The following is a 14,335-nucleotide window of genomic DNA, read 5'->3' on the forward strand; positions in this document are numbered from 1 at the left end:
CGTGTGATGCAGTTCAATCCTCAGCACCATATATAAATAAACAAATAAAGGTATTATGTTCATCTACAACTAAACATTATTAAAAAAAAAAAAAAAAGACAGGAGGTTAAAATTTTCCCTCATGCAGTAATCCAGATGTAAGAATTCTGGGGCTGTTGCAGCAGCTCCAAAAGGTCAGAACCCAGACCCCTTCCCCCTTGTTGCTCTGCTATCCCTTGGTTGGTTCCTTCCTCTGCATGCCCCACCCAGCAGGCCACATGGGATGGTATCCAATGGGATGAAGGAAAATGGAAGGCCAGGGCAAGACCCAGAAGTTACACACATCACTTCCTATTGGCCACCACTTGGTCATGTGACCCTACATAGCTGCAAGGGAACCTGGGAAATGTAGTCTTTCTCTAACATCCATGTGGCCAGCTAACACTCCAAGTCCTACAACAAAGAAGATAAGGGACTTGAGGACAGCAATCGGTCTTTGCCAGAAGGGATGCTTTGAGAGCTCACTTCCTTAAACAGGGATGACTCCTTTCTCTATAGGTAGACCCAGTTTGTCACTCTCCTTTATCACAAGCCTTGGTGCTGCTTCATCATTGGCTACTAACATGACAAGACACTCAGATATGAGCACGAGATCTGTTCTCCCAGGTGTTTGTAGCCCTTGCTCTTGAGAAAAATCTTTTTAAACATATTCAAACAAAGGCAGAATTTCTATCTTTTCTAGGAGGCAAAGACAGTGGGTTTTGCCACTAACTGGGCCTCAACTTCTCAAGAGGAAAGGGTCCAGGTCCCTCGAATGTCTCTCCCAAAGCAGAAGGCGGGGCACAGGTGCTTTTCCTGATCAAAGGCAGCTTTAATGAGCTGGTTCTTTTCTGCACTCTAGTAGCAGCATTAAATAGCGAGTAGGCACAATTTGGGGGCCAAGATTTCTCCTAGGAACTTCACAGGTATTACATGTACCATTTGCTGCAATAATATATATTTTTTTTCTTTCTTAGAAAGGTGCACAGAAATTTTGGTATAGCTTAATTCAGCAAAAAGGACTCGATTTGTTCATCTTTTTGCTACCCAAAAGAAAAGGGAGGATAAAATCCTCAACTCCAGACCTTGAAGCCTACGAAAGGGATTTGACTCAGGCTGGGTAAGGGAAGTGGCGGGGGGTTGGAGGAGGAGCCTATCAGAGGCCGGTCCATGGTCTCGGATTTGCCATTTCACGACTCATTTCTGAAGGCACCATTTTATTGTCACACTTACAGAATCTTGTAATGGAAACGACTTGATATGTAAGAAGTGATGCAAAAACGTTTTATTCCCCTACACCAAGTTTTCTCAACCTCAGCACTATTGACATTTGCAACTGGATAATTCTTTGGGGCAGTGGGGAGGGACTGCCCGGGGCATTGTAGGGTGTCAACAGCACCCTCTGCTCACAGAGCAGGTGCCAGCAGTGACCACCAAGAATATCTCAGACATTGCCAAATGCCCCTGGGTGTCCAAACCACCCCTGGTTCAGACTCATTGCCCTACACCAATTTAGAAGAAACCCATGGATTCTGTCCTTAAATATATGGGTGACTTTTCCACACGGGTGGAACAGGACGTCCTCATGAGTCCAGCTTCCTGGCCTCAGGAGGGTCTGGAGGTGAGCGGAGCTTTCTCCTTCAGCTCCGACATCGTGGGGGTCTGCCAGTCAGAAGCCATTAGATGGGATTTGTCTCTAGAACACGATTTGAAGGAAAACAGGATAAGGGGGAGGATCTGAGTGAGAAGGACCCTGTGCCGAGAAGAAAACGGTAGGGAAACGTGTGTCGGGAGTGGGAAGCAGGTCCCCCGGGCTGGGTGTAAGATGGAGGACTGCCCTGAGGAGCCACTGCAGAGACCCTTAAGCCTCAAGGCCATGGTTGGGAATTGTATATTTCTTTGGTCCACAGCCCAGTACCTGGCATCTAGTAGCTCTGACCCAGGCAGTATTTGAAGAGAATCAAAGTAAATGTGGGAGACCTGCAATAGCACAGAGAGGCAGTGCAGTGGGTGGTAAGGGCCAATAGCAGCCTGCCTGGGTTCCAGTCTCAGCTCTACCACTGATTGGCTGTGTGACCTTGGGCAAGTTTCTTAGCCTCTCTGGGCTGCAATTGCCTCTTCTGAAGAATGAAGATGAATTTCATAGAGTTAAAGTAAGGATTAGATAAGACCATATATGTGAATGAATATATATTTATGTGGACATTTATATCTATATTACACATGTATCTATATTACATATGTACTCATTTGCATATATGTATGGGCAACACACAAAAGCATATGTGTGTGTATATGCGTAAGACTGGGATAGTTCCAAGCACATAGTAAATGCTACATTGTTTGCTGTTATAGTATTATTATTATTATTATTATTATTAGAGAACCAATAAAATATTTATGGTACAGAACACTCAGTGCCTAGCACACCCTTGGCATGTGGTCTTTAGGGGATCTGAAGGAATTGGTGAAGACTTCTTAAAACGTCTTCCATCTGTAATACTGGAACCCGTCACCCCTCCCTTGTTTAGGTTCTGAACAGCAGTGCCACCAGGAACAGACAAAAACACCAATGAGTGCCCCTGACTGTGTGTGGGAAAGTGCGTGCCCACATGGAGTCTCCCAACTGAGACCGCTTCAGCACGGGGTGGGCCACCAGCCCTGGAGTCCTCCCCTGCGCCTGCAGGGACCTCCCCTTCCTGCAGGCCTTCCAGCACCCCCCCTTCAGTTCTCTTCCCATCTTGCTCCTCACAGCAGGAACAGAATGTGACTTTCTTTGTGATTCTCTGGAAATCACTGGGCTGCTTTTAAACAAGTGTAAACCAGCAGATCTCAGTCCCCAACAGGCTGCCTCATCCAGGTGCCCAATAAACTGGGAAGTAAGAGCCACACACGGCAGGACGCACCTGCAGCCCTGCGCTGTGCCTCTGGGTCCTGCCAGGCACACTCAGCGCAAACTGTCCCTGTGGGCCCTGCATGGATCCCCAGAGTCTGGGAAACGGAATCTGCTCTCCTGGACACTCTGTCCACTTAGGTCTGCAGACTCCAGCTTCTCCCCAGAGCAGGAGAAAGTGGCCAGATTGGGCCTTTTCAGTTCCAGGCAAGGCATGTTTCCACCCTGCCTACCAGGAGAGGAGCCACAAGGGGCATTTTCTTTTCTTAGTCCAAATACAAATATTGGGTAGGTGGCAAGCTGCTTCGACAGTGGCTCCAGAGCACAGTGCTCACCCATGTAACAGGTCAGCCTGTGCAGGCTGATTGACTGTACCGCACAGAACTTTTGAAGACCCAGCTTCTCTCCCTCTGGTTGCCTGACAGTTCCTTTAGAGCAGGCGTCAGCAAACCATGGCCCCTGAGTTGGCCTCCTGTGTTGTTGGGTCTTTTTAAATAAAGTTTTATTGGAACACAGCCCATGTCTATTGACTTACATGCCACCTATAGCTGTCTTCAGGCTCCAGTAGCAGAACTGAGAAGCCACAATAGAGACCATCTGGCCTGCAAGCCTCAAACAGGGACTTTTAAGAAAGAGTTTGCTGACCCTGCCCTAGAGCATTGGGCTCACCTGCATGGTCAGAGCAAGGACATTGGCAAGTCCACTTATCAACTGGGGAAGGGAATGGATGGAAAGTTGGGCTGGAAGCTTCCTTTAAGCAGATGACCTAGACAGTGGTGTGCTGCTAAATGTGCACCAAACGGCTGTCCCAGGAGGGTGGAGGGTGTGTAGCCTTTGCCAGTTTCCATGGCATAGGTAACTTCTGCTAAGGCTGATTTTAAGTGAGCAATGAGATGTCACTGGACCCGGGATGGAGGAGAGGCACATAGCTGGCTTTTGCAAGCCAGTAAGATCCAGCTCTAGCACAGCACTGGGTTGGAAGTCCCTGTGACACTTCTGCTTCTATTCTGTGAGTGAGAACTTAATCACGTGACCGTAGCTAGTCACACAGAGTAGGCAAGTGCCATCCCAAGCTGAGTGCCCGTGTGCCCAGCTGGAACTCCTGAACACGGGTGATGCTCTGTTCTGATGAGGAAGAAGCCGAGAATGGATGCTGGGGTGGGCAGTTAGCACGCACTGCCACCCTTTCTTCCCCAGGTGAAAGTGCTTCACGACTTGAAAGCAGAACAGGGAAGCTGGAATGTGGGGGTGGACGAGGGAGAGGATGATTGTCTCGTAAAGAGTGGAATTCGAGCACCAGAAAACACGTCATCAACTCAGAGTGCCCGCGCTGGGAAGCACCCAGGAGCCTGCCAGCCCTGCATCCCGTTTCAGCCATGAGGAATCTTGTGAGAAGCCAGGTGATTTGTCCTGTGCCTCTTGGTTGATAGAGTGGACCCCGTTATCCTGGCTCTCCAGAGTCTTGAAAGACCTGGGTGTTCTTCCCTCCTCTCGAACTCTGGCCATGCCTCAGAATCCTGCACACCAAACTCCAGGCAGCCAGTTCTGTGCATCAGAGGCTGCACGAGAAGAACCCGTTTGCTGTTCTTGGCTTGGGTGTCACTTGGCAGCCACCACGGGGTTCCCCAGAGACCCTGGAGAGGTAGCTGGGTGCCTGGAGTACTGCGGACGCTGGCACAGGGCCACATCGGCCGAACCCACGGTGGTCACCAGCGTCGCACTTCCTACCCAGGTGCTCGGGGGCCTTCAGAGCGCCCAGCCTGGCCGGAAGGCAGGCGCATGCGCGGTTCACTCAGTCCCCCGCAGGAGCGGGACACGCACGAGCTGTGCTCCAGTCCTACAGCGGGGGCAGCAGAGGCCGTGATGTGGCCCAGGGCTGCGCAGCAAGGAGGGAGGCTGTGTGAGCAGCAACCTCCAATCGGCGGCCTTCCCTGACACCCCCGTCAAGTTCCCGAGCATTCGGAGGGGAAATCAGCATGATGGCCCTACCCTAGAAGTCATGGCCCCCTCTACCCGACAGGTCCTAACTCGGAATGCCAGGGAAAGATGCCGAGGCTAGCAGCCTGGTCCTCAATTCCCATTTTGAGCCCTTCTCTCAGCCTCTTCCTGGGCACCTTGGTTTTCATTGTACTGTTACCTAAGTAGCTGGGCAGCCTCTCGCCCTCCTGGTTGGTGGCAGCCTTGTAAGGACAGGCCCATGTCTGACGTGCTGGCTGCCGGACCCCAGCATCTAACCCTGCGCCTGGACCTTCCACGGGTGAGGGAAGGAATCCTGGTGCTTCCCTTGGACTGCCACTTCCCGTGGGTCGCTGCAGCCCCAGCATGTGGCGCGGGGTGGCTGTTCAGTAATGTTGACCTCTGGTGTTGGGCCGGACCAGGGCGAGGGGACTCAGAGGAACACAGGCAGAACTGAAGCCAGGACTGTGGAATGAGACAGGGGGCGCTGAAACGGAGGGCCGTGGAGCCAGGTGACTTGAGGAGGTGATGCTTCACCCCTGGGAGCCCCTGTCTCCTGAGGTTACAACGGGATACTGAAACTTGACCTTGAGTTTCCTGATGTGGTTTAAGCAAGAGGCGAGTGGGAGCTGAGCCGGGCTGCCTGGGTCCCCTGCCAGCTCCACCACCTAGAGCCATGTAACCGTGAGCGTGAACCTCGGCACCTCCATTTTTCTGCAAAGTGAGGATAACAGTCCCCGGTTTGGGGTTTGTTTTGGAGATTAAGTGAGTTTAATCTTAATGTGAAAAGCTTAGCAAATGGAACACTACTTATAAATGCCTGTTATTATTATATTAACTGAAGTGTGTTCAGGAAGCTGTTCATCCATGTTTACTGTTTCTCTCATTGTTCCTACCTTTGCTCTCCTCCAAGACAGCTAGTCTGACCAGTGGCCTTGGGTGCCATACTGTAACCCACATTAGGGACCGTTGGGGCCTAAGCAGCATAGTAGGGCTGCATCCTCTCACTTCCTCTCCAAGACAAACACCTCAGCCTGCACCCTGCAGTGGTAGGCTTCTGGCACTTTCTGTGTGAACAGACTACAGTAGCCTCTCTCCTTGTGTGGTCCCTGTGCAGGCCCCTGGCTGCTGCCTCAGAATCGGACCTTGGAAATTTCTCAGTCCCAGATGGCCAGCCTGTCGTTGAGTCCTGGATGAACAGCAAAAGCACATGGGCAGGAAACATGGAAAGCACCTGGAGCTACAGCAGAGCTCTTGGGCCCAGCAAGTGAGATTCCTCCATGGGGCTGGGCTCAATGTGACCAGGCTGCAGAGCAGTTGGGAGGCCCTTGGCACCCAGGAAAGGCCTGCCTGGGCTGGAGAAGGGAGGCGGCCTGGTTAAATCCCCACGGAGGACCTACAATTACAGAGTCATGGTCATGAGTATGTGTTTCAAGTTTGGGGCAGTTGTTACCATCGCACACCATGCTGAGTGGTTCAAGAGTATTTTTCCTTTAAACTCCTTACAGGTACATCAGTGGTCATCCCTGTTTTGCTGATGGAGAAACAGGCTAAGAGAGGTGACCTGTCAATAAGAAACAGCCCTGGGATGTGAGCGCTGGGCTCGGGCACTGGCTGTGCTGCTGGGTGAGAGCACAGGCTTTGGGACGGACACTCAGCCGCACCAGTCCCTTGCTGGAGAATGGAGGAAATCATCCTCCTCTCCTTCTAGGAGAGGATTAGTGGAAGCAGCAGATGCTGAGCACTCAGCACAGTGCCTGGCCACCATTAGCATGCAGTCAAGGGTGGCTTTTTAACTACTGACCATGGTCAAGGTGCTCAGGGGGCCTCTGGGACACAGATTTCCAAGTCCTGGTATGAGGAGTCCCTGCAGGACCTGTGCTTCCAGACTGGAGCTGCCCCTGTTGGCCAGCGGATTGCTGAGCCAGCCATGAAGAGTGATTCCAAAAGGAGCCAGGTGCTGGGTTCACATCCTGAGTCCTTACCAGCAGTGACCGTGAGCAAGCGCTGTGATTGGGGTGGGGTTTGTCCTCTGCGTTCATATATTGGAGGCTTGGTCCTCAGCACGGTGATGGAACCTTTCAGAGGTAGGGACTCGGAGGCCACTGGGGTGCTGCCCTCCGAAGGGATTTCTGCAGTTCTCCTGCGACCCTGGTTAAGCTCTTGAGAGAGGGTTGTGGTAGAAGAGCAAGATCGGCCCTGCCCCACTCTGGCTTCCTGTCTCCCCGTGTGACCTCTCCCCCTTGCACATGCTCCTGCCATCCGTCATGATGTGTCACAGCAGGGGACTTTACCAGAGGTCGATCTGAGGGGTCTCCTGATCTTGGACTTTGTGCCTCTAGAACTGTGAGCTAAATGAACCTGTTTCTTCATAATTAGGCGGTTTCAGGTATTTTGTTGTAGCAACAGAAACAGACTAACGCAACCAGTTAATTAACCTCTCTGTGCCCTCTTTTCCTTATTTACCAAATCGACTTAAAATATTGCCTGCCTCACAGGATAATGATGAGAATTAAACAAGTTAACGCTTGTAGAAAGCTTATAGTACACCCGGTGTGAAGTAAGTGCTATCTCAAGATTAAAATACAGAGAATAATGTGAGGTTCCCATTTTATGTGTGAGAAAACTAAAGGACAGTCAGCAAGCTGGTGCAGGGTTACCTGGCCGTGAGGGCAAAAGCCAAGAGATGAACCCCAGCGTCCAAGCCCAGGTTCTCCAGACAGGCTTCCCAGAATCTCACTGCACCTGACTGGCAGGGAGCCAGGAGCTTCCAGGTACCTCCCAGCACCAGTGGGGTTGGGATTGACCCTAGAGCAGAGGAGAAAAGATCAGGAGCCTTGTTGGGCAGTCCCACAGTCCCCTGAGGGCTCTGCCTGTTCCCACTGGCTGGATGGTTCCAGAAACTCCCCTGAGCCTCTGTCATTGCTAGAGGGTCACTTGCAAAACCACGCGGGACTGGGCAGCAGCCTTTCTGGGAGCCAGGCGTCCCCCGTGGGGAAAGGACTGCCTTGACTCTGATGGTATTTGTTAGACACAGTGTCTCATTTGAGACCTTAAGAAGCACTACTATGAGGGTTGCAGGTTCAAAGCCAGCCTCAGCTACTCAGCGAGACCCTGTCTCCAAATAAAATATAGAAAAGGGCTGGGGATGTGACTCAGTGGTTAAGGCGCCTGGGTTCAATCCCCAGTACCAGGAAAAGCAGTGCCCTGGAGTCTCTGTCTGTGTAGTTACTTTATATTCTTTCCCACCAGCTGCCTTTGGTTTTGTAATTTATAACAATTGTGATATGAGGAATCTGACAGGAAATGAGAGCTGTGTGCTAAGCACTATTCATGGATTATCTCATTTGATCGACACCCAGGATCCTATGAGGCAGGAATTATTACTAAAGCTTCTTTTACAGATGAGAAAATCAAATAACAAAGCTGCTAAGTAACTGGCCCCAAGACCACACAGCCACGAAGTAACAGAACTGGGACTTGAACCCAGGTAGGGAGACACAGGAGTTGGCGCTCACAGCTTCTGTGCTGGCCCTAAGGGATGATAAATGCATACAGATATCCGGGGGTCACCAGCCTGCCTGCGTTTGTCCCTCGGAAGGCACCGAGAGACCAACAGAATGCTTTGCCCTCCCCCCCACGTCAGTGCTGGCTCCTTTCTTGGGGAGAAAAGGCAGTGCAGTCCCAAGCCCCCTGCTGGCCTTCTGAAAACATCTGTCTCAGTCACTCAGTCCCTGAAGTGGTGGACAATATTGAGCAAGTCTCTCAGGGCTGGGGCACTTGAGAAATCAGAGAAATTGACCAGCTCGGTAGCTGAACTTCTTACTTGAATTGATCAGATCTTTTATTGCGTTGTTGAAAGCCACTCAAAGGGAAAACCACGGAGTTGGCCGGCTTCTGGCGAAGCCCCAGGTGACTGGCTTAATAGTCTTCTGCATAGATAAGTCAGGCACAAAGAAGAGCTCACAGATTTGTTCAGGCCACATGGGGACCTGCTGGTTTACAGCACTGGAGATCCTTCAGGGACTTCAGAGAGAGTAAATAGAGCCCTGAGCCCAGTTCACAGGAAGGCTGAAGGAATTGGGGTTTTGTTTTGTTTTTTTCCCAGAATTAAATTCTCTAACAAACTGGGTTGAACAGAAACCCATGTTTGCACACTTTTGTAGGAAATGTTTCTTACCTTTATTTTTCTCACCTGACCTAACTGGTAAAGTTCAGTAGGCAGAACTCTATTTACTTTGTGTGTCCAAGGGAGTCTTGATACATAGGTGCTTTTCCTGGGGTCTGGTTTCAAGAATGAAAGGTGCCAGGACCCCCCCAAATGGGGAAAAGGCCATCTCTTTAGAAATACATGGTGTTGCAGACTGGAGTTGCGGCTCAGCGGCAGAGCACTTGCTTAGCACGTGTGAGGCACTGGGTTCACTGCTCAGCACTTCATATAAATGAATAAATAAAATAAAGGTTTTGTGTCCACCTAAAACTAAAAATTTAAAAGAAAATACATAGTGTTGGGAAACTGGATATTAGGCAGAAGGAAATTAGATCCTGATCTCACAGCAATTACAAAAAATCAACTCAAAATGGATCCGAGACTTAAATGTAAGACCTGAAACTGTAAAACTGCTAGAAGAAAGCATAGAGTTTTGCTCCATGACTTTAGTCTTGGCAGTGATTATTTGGACGGGTTCCCCAAAGCATAGACAACAAAAGCAGACATAGACAAAGGGGACTGACTCACGTTGAAAAGCTTCTGCACAGCAAAGGAAGCAATCAACAGAGGGAAGAGAGAAACTAGAGAGTGGGACAAAGTATTTGCCAACCATACACCTGATAAGATGCTACTATCTAGAAAACATAAGGAATTCAATCGCAAGAAAACAAAAAATTTAAAAATGAGCAAAACATCTGAATAGACATTTCTCGAAAGAAGACATGCAAATGGGCAGACGTATATGAAAAAATGCTGCACGTCACCAATCATCAGGAAAATGCAAATTCAAGCTACAATAGGGTAGTGGCTCCCATCTGTTAGAATGCCAGCTGTCAAAAAGATGAAAGATAAGTGCAGGCAAGATGGTGAAGAAAAAGGAATTCTTGTATACTTTACATAGTCAGAATGGAAAACATTATGAAGGGGCTTAAAAAAAAAATTACAACTCAAAAAATACCATACGATCCAGCAATCTCACTGCTAGGTACGTAGCCTCAGTATGTCAAGAGATATTCTGTATTCCCAAGTTCTTTGCAGGATTCTTCACAGTAGCCAAAAGATACAGAATCAGCCTAACTGTCCATCAATAGAAGACTCGATGAAGAAACTGTGGTATATATGCACAATGGAACACGACTCAGCCTTTAAAAAGGAAATCCTGTCATTTGTGACCACCTAAATGAACCTGGAGAACATTATGTTAAATGCAATAAGCCAGTCACAGAAAGACAAATATTGCATGATCTCACTATACGTGGAATCCAAAAAAGTTGAACGCAGAGAACCTTGAGACTACAACAGCAGATACCAGGGGCTGTAGGTGGGGAGGGGGTCAGCAAGGTGTTGGTCAAAGGATACACATATGCAGTGAGACAGGAGGAGTAAACTTGAGAGCTCCATTGTACAACATGGCAACTATAATTAATAGCAACATATTATATACTTGAAAATTGCTACAAGAGTAGATTTGAAGTGTTCTCACCACAAATAAATGATATGGACATGAGGCAATACATATATTAATTATCCTAATTTAACCCTTCCACAACATATGCATATTTCAAACCATCATGTTGTACACTATAAATATATATGCAATTTTAGTGATCAGTTAATTTATTTAAAAATAAAAATGAATGGACCCTGCCTGTCTCCCCTACCAGTTAGCACTGGTGCAGGGGCACTGTTTTGGTGACAACAGAGAACAAGATAGATGTGGTCCAGCCCCCAGGAGGCCAGCATGAGAGTGGAAAAAAAACAACCTTTTTTTAAATAAAAAGTAAACTAAAAAAAGGCTCAGCCTGTGAAAGGTGACCATACCCAGGAGACAGAGGAGACCGGCCAGGAGATGGGGCGGGTGAAGGCAGAGAGGGGCGTGTCCTTGTCTGAGTGGACTGATCAGAGGAGGCCTCCCCCACACCTGGCCTTCACGCTACCCTTGAAGATCCAGGACAGGCCTTCCTGGGAGCAGGAAGAGCTGGCGCACAGCGCTGGAGGCAGGAACCCCAGGTCTGACGGGGAGGCAGAGGAGGGTTCCTGGTGCAGAACAAGGAGGGAGGAGACGGAGCAGGGGAGACGAGCAGGGGAGATGGAGCAGGGTGGGGTGAGCTATGGAGGCTTCCAGGGGTCGGGCAGGATTTTATCCTCCATACCCCGGGCGGGCAGCGGTGAAAGGCTTTAAGCAGGGGCAAGTGTGGTCTGATCTTGGGCAAGAGAGGGATGTGAATGGGGAGAAGGATGAAGCGAGAGGAGGAGGAGGCTCCACACCATGAGGAGGTGTCTACAGCCCCCCAACCAGAGGCGGAGGGCGGTGCTCAGGACCAGGGAGGGGCAGGCGGTGCAGAGAAGTCGATGGATTTGGGAGATGGGTGGAAAACCAACAGCCCATGGGATGGATACGGGCGTGAGACCAGGTTCTAGGTGGCCGTTCTCTGAGATGGGTGACCGGGGACAGGTTTGGAGGTGGGACCAGGTGTGTTCCTAAGGACTCCCATCAGGGAGGTGCTACACTCGAGGGTCTGAGAGACAAGGAGAGATTAGCTCAAGCAGAAGCTGGATGTATGGGCATGTTGGCACAATGGAGCATGCCAGGTCGCTCCACGCAGGACGGGACGGGGTGTCAGGTCATCCGGCCAAATCCTGGCTCACCCCTGGAATCAACTCTGAGACGTGGGAAGCTCCCTTGCCTCCGTTTGCCCGTCTCTGGAGTGAGGCTTGTAACAGCACATAGATCACCGACTTGTGATGATTGCAGGAGTGAATGTGTGGAAAGAGCTTAGATTTCAGTAATAAGTATTCAATAAATGTCGACTTCTTGTAATAACAATTATCGTCATCATCTTAGCTGCAGTAATTTTTTTGCCATTTGTCTCTTTCTAATTAAAATCAAGGACCTGTGTAGCTGGTAAACACTTCTGGCATTCTTGGAATTATCCGTTTCTCAGCCTTGAGCTCTGAACACGGGATCTGTCTCCCTCCTCCGGGGCTCCTTAGCATGGGGCCCGGCGCACAGTAGGTGCCCAATAATGTTTACCCAGTCACGTGGAATTAGCTTGACTACCAGGGGAGGAAAGCTTACTTGAATGAGTCCACGAAGCACTGATGCCATCAGAAGGGACTCAGAGACGGGAAATGACAGTGAGGGTTTTTCCATGACAGCGACAGTTTATAATCTTCATCCCAAAATGGAGCTCTGGCTTCCACAAAGCGGCCTCTTCCAGATTTGGTAGCGCTCTGGAGGGAAAGGGGAAGTACTGGAGAATGATATGGGCCACGTTCTACTGTCGTATTGTGTGCGTGTACGAACACGCAACGACAAAGCACACCATTATGTACGGCCATCGTGCACCAATCCAATATGGAAAAATAAGAAAGATGAGAGAAAATTAAATCAATAAAGTAAAAATTGGGGGGGGGGGATAGGAAGTCCATTCCTGCAGTGTGTCAAGTTGGATAGCTTTCCAAGATTGTGCACACACACACCCCAGCGTGGGGTCCAGATACTTCAGTACGACACACGCAGGCCCCACCTTACCCCTCCCAGAGGCCTCTGCCATGGACACCCTAGGGCCTTGCCCTGTTTCTCTGACGCTGTGAAACTGCTTCTTTAGCCATCATTAGGGACCACTGGTCCCTTGGATGAAGGCTGCTGCCCCACTAAGGGTTCCTCCTCTCTGGAGACAGGCACTGTTTACACATCGGAGGGATTCATGGTTTCTCTGCATGTTTTTTCTGGATCCCTGGGAGATAGTTCTGTCTTTTCTCAGATAAAAGGTAGCACAAATGGTTAATTTCAGACAAACAGTGGACCATGTTTTAGTGTAAGCGTGTCCCGTGCAATATGTCTTTTGGTATTTTTTATTTGCTTGATCTGGTAACCCTAGCTGCAGGAGACCCAAGTTCAACACCCCCATGAACTAACCCTGAGGCTCAGCCCCAGTCTGTGCCCTAGAAGTTCATGTCTGAGCCAGGCCTGTAGTCCTTCAGTCCTTCCCACCACCCAAGGGGGCTCCCTGGAGACCCTGTCAGCAACATCGGGGTGGCCTTGATTCCCCCGCCTGCCACGGAAAGGCCTTGAACCTGGAGTCCAGGTCCTGGCCAGTTGTAAGCTCCTAAATACTTCTCAATGTCCCTCAGGGCTCTCCTACAAATAGACCCCGGAGGCCTTGCCTGACGCCCAGTTCCTGGGGTATAGATGCAGACAGACCCCACCTCAGCAGCAGGCCTTGGGTCTCTGGGCCCTGGTGGCTGTCTGTGCCACGTCAGCTCCCCCTGGTGGCCGGAACACGCTCCCGGTGTCTGGCCTCTCCTCCCGCTGGGTCCCGGTTCTGGGACTGGCTTCTGCCCAAGGATCCTCAGCCTGGCAGAGATGAATGGCAGACAGGACCCTGCAACAAGCACAGGTATCTGTCCACCTCCCGAGGCTCTCTGGGTGGCTCAGCCCCAGACCTGGCCTTCCTGGTGAATGGGGGCCTCGGTGCCATCGACATCCCCTCATGTCCCCCAGTGATGAAAAAGAAGGAGGTGTCCCGCTGGCATCCGGCTGTCACGACCTGGAGCTCTGACCGCCTGGCTCCTTTCCTCAGTTCCCAGCCTCTGACGGCAAGCGGAGGGAATTCCAAGGGGTCGGGTGGGCCCCAGCTCCTGCTGACACGGTGGGCCTTGGGGGGCCTCTGGACAGCCTGAGTCTGAGCAGCAGCACCCTGCAGGGTGGAGGCTGCTCCCAGCTCAGCGGTTCACTCAGCACCGACCTGTCTCAGGCCTGCCTCTGTGGCTGGCTCCTCCCTCCCTTCCTCCCTGCCTCTGAGAACTGCCAGCCAGCATGTCCCTGGCCTGCTCAGCCACCCTCACTGGCTTGAAGATAAAGCCTGGACCTTCTGCACTAAGGCAGCTGTCCCTGTCATCTTGCTCCTACCCCTCAGCTTCTGCCACTCTCTTCCCAGAAGGTTTTTGCCCCAGAAACCCTAAATCTCCACAGCGACCCTCATACTGCCTGCCACGTCCCGTCTCCAGACTTCTGTTCAGGGTGCTTCCACCCTCTCTTCTCCTGTCCCCTAAGACACAGCTCAGGGGTCACCTCCCTAGGAAGCATGGCTGGATCCCCTGGGCTCTGGTCCAGCTTCCTCCTCTTCCCACAGTGCACTTTGCGACAGGGCATGTCCCTGACCCCTCAACCCTTACATCTGCCACATTGAATGACGACAGCCCATGCCCGCGTCCTCTGTCCTTCCAGGTGGTTTCCTAGAGGAGAGGCCGTG

At 50.7% G+C, this 14,335-nt stretch overlaps 1 protein-coding gene across 2 annotated transcripts in view; it reads left to right on the plus strand.

The window, feature by feature from the left end:
• ABTB3 (ankyrin repeat and BTB domain containing 3) overlaps positions 1-14,335 on the plus strand; it is a 269,393-nt gene that overhangs the window by 213,110 nt on the left and 41,948 nt on the right. The window lies entirely within an intron of this gene.

Source organism: Sciurus vulgaris (genome assembly GCF_902686455.1).
Source record: "Sciurus vulgaris genome assembly, chromosome: 5".
Taxonomy (NCBI): domain Eukaryota; kingdom Metazoa; phylum Chordata; class Mammalia; order Rodentia; family Sciuridae; genus Sciurus; species Sciurus vulgaris.